The following is an 8634-nucleotide window of genomic DNA, read 5'->3' on the forward strand; positions in this document are numbered from 1 at the left end:
CCTTTAAATAGGCTTTCCTAAATGACAAATAAAATTGAAATTGAAGACAAATTACAAATAAAAATGAAATTCCTATTCTAACTGTTTCTTGTGCCTTTGAGTAGTGTCAATGGGCTCTGCTTGTTTTGAAGTTTCAATGGGCTTAGAATCAGATTAATATGAACATAAGTTCACTTCCAGGAGAGCGTAGCGTTCATTTAGAGAACGGAGTGTTTTTACACCCACGCGTACGCGTCCCATACGCTTGCGCGTCCTCCTGCATTTTGGCACATCCACACGTACGCGTCAGCTACGCGTATGCGTGACCTTCAGATTTTGAACTTGTGACGCGTACGCGTAATACACGGTTACGCGTCCCTTGGTAGCGTTCACCTTGAGAACGTAGCGTTCATGCCAAGAACGCTCTTCACGCGTGCGCATCCTTTGCGTGTGCACGTGGATGGTAAAATATCAACTCCCAGCTTCCGCTCCATCCACGCGTTTGCGTGCTTTGTCATAGATGTCACACCTATGCGTACGCGTGATGCACGCGTACACATCCCTTGCCAATTTTCTGATCCCAAGTTTGAAAGTGTCGCAGGCGCTCGTTTAGAATGAACATAGCGTTCTTGGCCTGAGAGCGCTTCTTCCTTGATTAATCATGGGCCACGCTTTTAAAAGCGTGGCCTAAGGCTGAAAGCGTGCTCAAATTCTAAAGTGTGTCAAAAATTCTTCTTTTGAGCTTATTTTGTGCTTGTTTTTGCTTCTTTTTGCACTTATTTCTTACAATATTTATAAAATTAAAAGATCAAAGAAATATACTATTTAAGCACAAAAACACTCAGTATTCAAGCACAAATCATTAATTTCTTATATGAAAAAGCATAGAAAAACAGGACATGATGCGCAGTCATCACCGCTCCAATTTATTAACTTTCTCCTGACTAGAAAATCCCATGTCGCAGCCAACCATCATCAGATCGCCTTGTCTGGTTAGTGCTCTTGACTTTTCCTATGATACCAATAGCATCCATCCGATATTCCTGCCAATCTACCATTTTCCGAATTACACCCTTGGTTACCGCTATGCATTGTTACATGATGTCCTCCTGAACGTCTTGCATCTATAATGTACAAAAAGACAAATTTTATGTTAATCCACACCTCCTAGCCTTAATAAAAAAACTGACACCTCACTAGGATTAATTATAATATTCTTTCTCTATTTTCCTCACTTTATGTTTAATCCTAATCTATATTATCTGTGCAAATACAACTATGTGGCACCTTCCAATAAAATAGGCTCACCATTATCCAATTGGCCAGGAAACCCAACGACGCATCTCTCTTACCCAAAAAATTTAATTTCATTCATGGAGATAAGTTTTGTCTTTGGTTTTCATTCATAGAGATAAAGTTTTATGGTCATATTTATGGACATAATTAATTAGCTTATTTTTAATGGTGGTAGCCCAAAACTGTACGGATGGCCCATTTGTGAGTAGGCTTAGCTCTCCCTCTCTTCATCCAACCCGGCTCCACGCAATTCGGCAGTGCCCCTTCTTTTCCCAATGTTACCCACTATTAAGGGTGTTAAAATTCAAAGCAATCTAAATTAAATTATTTATCTAATCTAATTTAAATAGAAAATCAATTAAAATTGTACTAATTTAGATTTAATTGAATTCTATTTTTTTGTAAATCGCTGGATCGGATCGAATTTTAGATCTATTCTTCATAACCGATTCAATTCAATCTAAATCGCACAATGTGCTATAATATTATTTTATTATTATATTTATAATTATACTTATAACATATTCAATTTGTTATATATTTTTATATTATTTATTTTTTATTATTATTATTTAATAAATAAATATTTTATGTTTAAAATGTGATTTATTTATTTATTTATTTTAACTAACACTACAACAATTTAGATTATTTTTGAGGGTTATAATGTGTAAAAAAAAAATTAAAATTTGTCAAAAAAATAAATTTTGACACTATTTTAACTATGAAAATATGTTAACAAAAATTTTGTTAAAAATAGTATTTTTAACATATAAGTGATTGTGAAAAAAATTTAAATCTTATTTTGATAAATATTGACTATCAAAAATAATTTGTTAGAAAATTTTGAGAACATATTTTCTGTGATACTTATTAATTGTCAAAAATACTATTTATTTTGACACTTATTGACTATAAAATATTTTCAACAAAAAATTTTAACAAAGAATGAAATGAGATCTTGAAACTAAAGAATAAATTGATATTTTGAAGATAAAGAATGAGTAGTATAATCCTAAACTAAGAGCAGTGTGATGTCAAAATTAACAGAGCCCAAAGAAAAAGAAAAATAGTGGAGTAAATTGAAAACAAATGAATATCAAAATTGAGGAGTAATTTTCTACGGTCAAATTATTCATCAAGAAAACATAAAAAATTTGACATTTGTGATATTTGTCAAAAATATATATTAATTTTGACATTTAATTATAGTGTTAAAAAAATAAAATGTTAAAATAACTCTATTTTCTTGTAGTGTAACCTATAATTTTATTTCTATTGTTATATTATCGTTGACTTTTTAAGATATTGTTGAGACTTGTTATATCATTGTTAATTATTTAAAATGTGATGTTAAGACTTGTTATATGTAATTACTTTTTTTAATTTACAAAACCGCAAATTCATACAATCCAAACTGCTTGAAATTAGATCGGATCGAATCAGATTTTTTCTTTTGAAAATCATCTAATCTAAACCGCATCGCAAGTAAAATTAGTATCTGGATCGAATAAGTTTTTAACTCAAAACCGATCCAAACTGCACCGCAAACACCCCTACCCACAATGGGTATCTTCACATATACTCACTTCGCAATGCCCCAGCCGGTTGCGGGTGCAACGTACACCCTCCTACCTTAATATTCACAACAACCACCTTACCCATAATCTGAACCCTTCAATTATTTAACAATAAATCTCAATGCTAAAAAATATTGGAGGACTGAAATGGCAAAATAATACACAGTCATACCAGAAATGCATCCTCTATAATAATAATAATAATAATAATAATAATAATAATAATAATAATAATAATAATAATAATGCTAATATATAGAATTTTGGTGATCGAAGTTTAAATAAAAAAATTCTTATTAGAAGTTCGCCCATAAATCTTTCAATTATATTAAATAAAAAAACTTCCATATTTAACATCAACTTATATTCCCTTATATAATTTTCATCTGTTATTGATGTCAGGGCATTTTGGTCAGTTTCACTGACCTTTTTTTTTTTACTTTTTTTAGGGTAGTTTCATGCATTTCCTTAGGAAATAAGCTAGTTTTGGGTAGATATTCACTTACATCTTGATTCAAGCATACATTGTGTACTTTACATGATTTCATGAGGATTTTGCATGAATTTAATGACAAATTGGATGTTGCATTTCCCATGACTTGGACTAGAACTTTGATACACTTTATTGCTTGATTTCAGGACAAAAGAAGCAAAGAAGAACCACATTAGTGGCTATGTTAGTTACACTAACGTTAACACTAACGTGGAATGGGAGTAACTTGCAAAGTTAATGAGAAAAGTAATTGCCAATAATGCTCTCGAAGCCATCATTGCCCACGTTAAGAGTCACGTTAACTAAGTTAACGTGAACTCTAATGTGGAAGAAAGGAAATGGAGCCAACGTTAGTGACACTTAACATTATCACTAACGTTAGACCAAGCTCATAAGTGGCCACGTTAGTTGCCACGTTAACTTAGTTAACGTGGCCTCTAACGTTAAGAAGTAAAGGGGAAGCCAACGTTAGTGACATTCAACTTTATCACTAACGTTGGCCAAGTCACAATAAGCCACGTTAACTCCCACGTTAACCTAGTTAACGTGGAAGCTAACGTGAAGAAACAAGGTGGTCGACAACGTTAGTGACACCAAACATTGTCACTAACGTTGGAATGAGCCCACACAAGCCACTATGAGCCACGTTAACTCCCACATTAACTTAGTTAACGTGGAAGCTAACGTGGATAAGGGAATGATGAGCCAACGTTAGTGACACTCAACTTTGTCACTAACGTTGGAGATGGCTAGCATGGCCACGTTAGAAGCCACGTTAACCTAGTTAACATGGACTCTAACGTGAGAAATAGGGGCACATTGGAACGTTAGTGACAATAGTAAGTGTCACTAACGTTCTCGAAGGTTGGCAAGCCTACGTTAAAAGAGCCACGTTAACTAAGTTAACGTGGACTCTAACGTAGGGAAGCGGGAGACTTCTCAACGTTATTGGGAAAGGCAAGTCCCAATAACGTGTGCGAAGGACAAAGAGGAAACGTTAGTTTGTGCCACTAACGTTGAAGATAACGTGGCTCTTACTTGGGTGAGGAACGTTAGTGAAAAAGGTGATTGTCACTAACTTTCTCGAACCCATATTTTCACTGAACGTTAACACCACTAACGTCCTGAGCTAAAGTCTCTGCCCACTTCACACTTTCTCTCTGCAAGTAAAGCCAAGCCCAATGAAGAAGATAACTGCTTCAAACTCAAGATCCAAAGGCCCATACCCAAGACTTGAAGAGCCAACTAGAAGAACAGAAGAGTAGTATATATAGGAGTAACTTTGAATTAAAATGAGAGTTGGAAATTATAGGGAGCCTCTGGGCATAGAATTACTCTCTGTATTTACTTTCTCTGCACTTCTAGTTTCATCATGTATTCTCCATCTTTGTTTTCATTTTCCAGAGCTATGAACAACTAAATCCTTTCATTGGGTTAGGGAGCTCTGTTGTAATTTGATGGATCAATACTAGTTTTTATTATTCTTCTTTTATCTTTTCTCTTGATTTTACTTGAAAGCTTTCGATCTTCATCCAAATGGGTAGTTATCTTGGAAAATAAGCTATTCATACTTGGATCTCTTCTGAACCTTGAAAGAGGAATGAAGAGATCATGCTAGAAATGCTTTCTCATGCTGGACCAAATTGGGTTTGGATGGATATGTGACTATAATCCTCTCAACACTTGATTTGGGAAATGCATGTGGTATAATCAGTGACCATACTTCATCTCTTCTCATGAGCAATTGACCAAGGAATTGGCTATTGATCAAGATTTGAGAGATTGAATTACAAGAAATTGTAATTCGATCACTTAAGATTGCCAAGGAGATCAATGAGTGCATTGATTGAGGAAGAGATGAAAATGAAATTGATCTGGAGAATGCAACATCTCCTAAGCCCAATGAACTCCCCATTTCCGATCTTACCCATTCTCTTTAATTTCTGTCATTTACTTTTATGAGCAATTACCCCATCCCCATTTAAGATTCTACAATTTACTTTCCGTCATTTACATTCAGCTTTTTTTTCTAGCATTTACTTTTCTGTTATTTACTTTTCCACCATTAAATTTTCTGCAATTCTCAACTCAAATTCTGATTCGCTCAACTAGAATATTTCTCTAATTAAAGTTGCTTGATCAATCAACCCTGTGGGATTCGACCTCACTCTATTGTGAGTTTTTACTTGACGACAAATTCGGTACACTTGCCGAAGGGAAATTTGTTACGAGACAAGTTTTCCGTGCATCAAGTTTATGGCGCCGTTGCCGGGGATTGATTGTGCATCAACAATGATTAAATTGGAGGATAACTAGATTGAGCATTTTATTTTTGTTTGATTTAATTTTCTGTTTGAGTCATTTACTTTCTGTTTTAGTTAATTACTTCCCTTCCCCCTACTTTTTCTTTGTTATTTACCATTCATTTCACTAACCTACTAACTGTTTGATATATTGCATCACTCACACTAACAGTAATTCTGACAGATATATTTTCTGCACCTATTCTCTTTGCTTGTACTTGTTGGTTGTATGACAGGGAGAAGAACCGGGGCTTCAACTTCCTTTGATTCTGAATCTGAGAGAACCTTCCTTAGACTAAGGAGGGAGGCAAGAGAAAAACGTGTAGTTGGTGCTGAAGAAGAGGAGGAACACTTTGAGGAATACTTTGAACCAAACATGGAAGAAAACATGGAAAACCATCGTGAAGAAGAAGCTCACAACCATGGCGGAGGAGGACGAGCAAATCATGTTGGGGAGGATAGAAGAGTTTTAGGCTCTTACATCAATCCAAACCCAGGAAACTGTGGAAATAGCATTCAAAAGCCAACCATCCATGCCAACAATTTTGAACTAAAACCACAGCTCATCACCCTTGTGCAGAACAATTGTTCGTTCGGAGAAAGTGTCCAAGAAGACCCCAATCAACATCTAACCACCTTCCTGAGAATATGTGACACAGTGAAGTCTAACGGTGTTCATCCTGACGCCTATAGACTGCTCTTATTTCCATTCTCACTCAAGGATAAGGCAGCCAAGTGGCTGGAGTCTTTCCCAAAGGAGAGCTTGACAACTTGAGAAGATGTGGTGAACAAATTCTTAGTAAGATTTTACCCCCCTCAACGAATCAATAGGCTGAGAGCTGAGGTCCAAACTTTCAGGCAACAAGATGGTGAGACTCTATATGAAGCATGGGAGAGGTTTAAAGACCTAACAAGGAGGTGCCCACCAGATATGTTCAATAAATGGGTGCAGCTGCACATTTTCTATGAAGGGCTCTCTTATGAGTCAAAGAAGGCCGTAGACCATTCATCCGGAGGATCTTTGAACAAGAAGAAGACCATTGAGGAGGCCATAGATGTCATTGAAACTGTAGCAGAGAACGACTACTTCTATGCTTCCGAAAGAGGGAACACAAGAGGAGTAATGGAGCTAAACAATGTAGATGATCTGCTGGCCCAAAACAAGCTCATTACCCAGCAGCTGGCTGACCTCACCAAGAAGATGGAGAGGAACCAAGTAGCAGCAATCGCCACTTCATCAACAACCCAAGAAGGAGTGAATGAAGAAGCAGAGGGTAGTCAGGAGCAAGCCAACTACATTGGGAATTCACCTAGGCAAAACCATGATCCATACTCCAAGACCTACAACCCTGGATGGAGGAATCATCCAAACTTTAGGTGGGGAAATCAACAAGACCCAAGCATTGATCAAAGATGCCCAAATCCCAACAATGCAAGCCACCAATATTTCACATCTAGACCATATCAACACCCCCATAACAACACCTCTCCACATCCACATCAAAACCAAAATAACTTACCTCATCCTTCCACCTCTAATCCCGATCTACAATCATTTGATGACAGACTTTCAAGGATTGAGAATCTACTTGAAGGCATAGGCAAAGAGATTCAAGATAGTAAAGCGTTCCGAGAAGAAGTGATGTCTAATATGCAGAATCAGGATGCTGCCATCAAAAAACTTGAGACACAAATTGGCTACTTATTCAAGCAAATTCCCAGCCACAACCTTCGCAATAATACTAACTCAACCAAAAGGGAGGAGTGTCAGGCTATCACCCTTCGGAGTGGAAAGGAACTGAAGGAAACTCCCCAGAAACCACAAGAAGAGGACTCAAATAAAGAGGAAGAAGAGCAAGACGAAGCTCGAGTTCTGACTTTGAGTTCACAAAAATGGGAAGGAGTGCTGAAGCCAGACGCCCCAAGAGTCCCATATCCTCAGCAATTAAAGAAGAAGGGAGATGACAATCAGTTTTCGAGATTTTTGGAAATCTTCAAGAAACTACAAATCAACATACCCTTTGCTGAAGCAATAGAACAAATGCCACTCTACGCCAAGTTCTTGAAGGAGCTTATGACTAAGAAGAGAAGCTGGAAGAACAACGAGACTGTGATACTAACCGAAGAATGTAGTGCTATCATTCAGCACAAACTGCCCCAGAAATTGAAGGATCCTGGAGTTTTCAGATCCCTTGCATTATAGGGGAAATCACAGTGGAGAAAGCTCTTTGTGACTTAGGAGCCAGCATCAACTTGATGTCAGTAGCTATGATGAGGAAGATGAAGATAGAGGAGGCTAAACCAACAAAAATGGCCTTACAGTTGGCAGACAGATCGTTCAAGTTCCCTCATGACGTAGTAGAGGATTTGCTGGTGAAAGTGGGAGACTTCATATTCCCGGCAGGCTTCGTAGTGATGGACATGCAGGAAGAAGCCAAGACCTCTATTATCTTGGGAAGGCCGTTCTTGGCCACTGCTGGAGCTGTCATTGATGTCCAAAAAGGTGATCTCACCCTGAGATTACACAATGAAAAGATGACAATCAATGTGTTCAAGGCCATGAGTTACCCACAAGAACAACTGGGGGAATGTATGAGGTTGGACTCACTTGAAGAGGAGGTGTAGGAGAGTTTTGAAGAAGAAGAGTCTGAAGAACCCGAAAGAATAATAGAAGAAGAGTGTACATCAAGTGAAGAGGTTGCAACAACAGAAATTGGCATACCAGGTGCACCAAAGGAAGAGAACGAAAAGTTAGAAGCACCTAAACTTGAACTCAAAGCACTGCCACCCACTCTCAAATATGCATACTTAGGAGAAAATAAAAATTACTCAATGATCATAAGCTCATGCCTCAGCAAAGATCAAGAGGATGAACTGATCAAAGTACTGCGACAGCACAAGGATGCCATTGGTTGGACACTTGCTGACCTGAAGGGGATAAGTTCGGCCATATGCATGCACAAGATACTGCTGGAGGATGATG

General features: G+C 37.3%; 1 non-coding gene across 1 annotated transcript; it reads right to left on the reverse strand.

The window, feature by feature from the left end:
- Positions 1-6480: 6480 nt before the first annotated feature.
- On the reverse strand, positions 6481-6587 carry LOC112788056 (small nucleolar RNA R71). Its single transcript, XR_003195436.1, has one exon. It is a non-coding gene; the product is annotated as a small nucleolar RNA R71 (small nucleolar RNA).
- Between the last annotated feature and the right edge of the window lie 2047 nt (positions 6588-8634).

Source organism: Arachis hypogaea, chromosome 20 (assembly GCF_003086295.3).
Source record: "Arachis hypogaea cultivar Tifrunner chromosome 20, arahy.Tifrunner.gnm2.J5K5, whole genome shotgun sequence".
Lineage (NCBI taxonomy): Eukaryota > Viridiplantae > Streptophyta > Magnoliopsida > Fabales > Fabaceae > Arachis > Arachis hypogaea.